Source organism: Crocuta crocuta, unplaced genomic scaffold (assembly GCF_008692635.1).
Source record: "Crocuta crocuta isolate KB4526 unplaced genomic scaffold, BGI_CrCroc_1.0 scaffold467, whole genome shotgun sequence".
Lineage (NCBI taxonomy): Eukaryota > Metazoa > Chordata > Mammalia > Carnivora > Hyaenidae > Crocuta > Crocuta crocuta.
The window spans coordinates 1,700,323-1,702,891 of record NW_027530632.1 but is presented as its reverse complement, the minus strand read 5'-3'; the positions used below and the strand labels follow the sequence as shown (position 1 = coordinate 1,702,891).

Sequence of the window (2,569 nt, the reverse complement as noted above, 5' to 3'; positions counted from 1 at the left end):
AGAAACGGCCTATGTCAAATAAGTAAACATCTCTCCTTTGTCATCACATCCCTGTTTCTGACTATTTTTTGTTCTTCCGTGACTTTCCCAATGATATGAAATTCAAACTCGGAACGCTTTGCCACCCGCCCAACCCAGATTTTAACCTGGAATTCAGCCCTCTCCGGTCTTCACTCAACACTCCCTAATCAAACTCCTTCCCAAACAGGCCCGATTCCTCACTGTTTTGCCTTTACCTTCCCCTTGCACCGTCCCCTCCTTCAGGCCACTTCTTTTCCTTCAGCTCAGCTCCAGGCCGTGGCACTTCCCCATCTGGTTACAAAACCAAACCGAAACTCCTCACCAGCCACGGCTCTGGGTTGCTCTTGTTTTGGTGCCCAAGAAAAGGCTGCAATTGTACTCAAATGTGATGGAGGCAGAAAAACCAAGAATAAAACCGAAAACAAATACACAAACTTGAAAAAATAGACACCGCTGACTCGCTCAAAGGGAGCGTCCTGTGTAAGTGCTTTTCTTTATTTTTATCCGATGTGAGGATGGAGCGATGGGCAGAGGGCTGGAGACATATGTGAAATAGCCTGGGAGCTGTTACGCACTCATCCGTGAGGCTGTATCATCTCCAAGTCACTTGTGTTTGCCCCACCACGCAAAGGGCAAAGAAAATGCCAGAATCTTTCTGAAAACAAAGCAACGCAACAAAACAACTCATGCAATAATCTAAGCTTGAGCATCTCATAGGTGTTGCCATTCATGATAAGCAATGATTTCCTTTTCCCCATCAACCTTTTTTTTTTTTTAATGTTTATTTTTGAGAGAAAGCAAGTGAGCATGCTCAGGGGAGGGCCAGAGAGAGAGGGAGACATAGAATCTGAAGCAGGCTCCAGGCTCTGAGCTGTCAGCACAGAGCCCGACGCGGGACTCGATCCCACAACCCGGGAGATCATGACCTCGGCAAAAATCGGACACTAAACCGACTGAGTCACCCAGGCACCCCTCCGCTGTCAAAGTTCGAATAGAAGGAAGAGAAGAGATTTAAAGCACACCTCTATACTTGAAAATACACATCAATTTGTCATCCGAGGCAACCAACCTCTTAACATTGAGGGTTTGGGTTTTTTTTTTTTACTGATCAAGCAAATGGCTAAGGGTCTGAGGCTGTTTCTAATCTGATTTGAAAACATTCTCAACTTTCATGTTTCCTTAGGCTTCCTTATTTCCTTAGCCTTTGTGTGTCAAATCCCCTCAAGCATAATACCCCCAAAGAGTATTGTTCTGCCCTAACCAAAACCGTTCACAGCAGACTTACTGGTGAAGAGAATGCCGTCAAAGATTTCTCTCTGGCTCCACGAAAGGGACCAGTCAGCCAGCCCATACAGAAGTGGCTTAGGATCCTCCCCTATTGCTATTTTCGTGGCAATTAAAATCTCGGTAATAAAGAGGAAAGTTCAAATCTTGGAATTAGGCAGAGCTGCCGTCGACCCATATCACTGATAACTGGTAAATCAAACACACCACTGCGGGGCACCTTGGTTTCAGGGAAAGGACCACAGGATGGCAGGGAAAGCTCGATGTGATTGTTAGAAAATCGAGGCATGATCAGTTCCTTCTTGCAGGGGACGCACACATACATACAGCCCTACCTACTGATCTTAACGGTGTCACCAAAAGGAGACATATACCGAACCACAAAATAATTTAAGAATGCCTTCTATGCCTCTCCCCTCCCCGAATGACAGGTTTTATAACAGTGTTGTTTGCTCTCAACTACATAATTTTTGCAACAGATTTAAGTAACAAAAGAACCAGTTTAGAGCTTTCCTCTGCACCCACAGCGCCATCTAGTGTATAGAAGCCGAGACGTGTTCCACTCTGTCAGGCATGACTTTGGTATCATGTACGTCTTTTTGGATACTCTGACTCCAGATCGCATTTCTCTGGGTAACTGTGTACAACTCACAAGGCTTTCGACTTGCACCTGAGTATGTTTCCTGTCTGGTTTTCGATCATCCAAGCAACCTGCATGCCTCAGGTATTAAAACATGTTTGTTGAATAAATGCAAAATTATACATTTTTGTACATGGCATCTTCCCAAATACCTTCTTAAATGGCACTCTGAACTCTGAGACACATCTGTGTTTCCAACAGCCTGATTCCTCTAATTGTGAGCGACTTGTAAAATGCATGTATATTGAATCCCTACCCACGAATAACTAGATTCCAACAGAATTACAGAAAGATGATGTTTTTATTTGAGAAAAAAATTTTTTAATGTTTATTTTTGAGAGCGAGAGACAGAGGATGAGCAGGGGAGGAGCAAAGAGAGAGGGAGACACAGAATCCAAAGCAGGCTCCAGGCTCCGAGCTGTCGGCACAGAGCTGGGCACAGGGCTTGAACCCACAAACCACGAGAACATGACCTGAGCCGAAGTCAGATGCTCAATTGACTGAGCCACCCAGGCGCCCCAGAACAATGATGTTTTTAAAAGGAATCTTAACGATCCTTCACGGTGTTTTACTATTTGCCATCTCAGTTGGAAACAATGCTGGAAAAAGCCTTTTTTCCCCTCA

General features: G+C 44.6%; 1 protein-coding gene across 3 annotated transcripts in view; it reads right to left on the bottom strand.

Moving 5' to 3' along the window:
* The window catches only part of EFHC2 (EF-hand domain containing 2), a 181,624-nt gene that overhangs the window by 84,187 nt on the left and 94,868 nt on the right, over window positions 1-2,569 (bottom strand). The gene's annotated exons all lie outside the window — the stretch shown is intronic.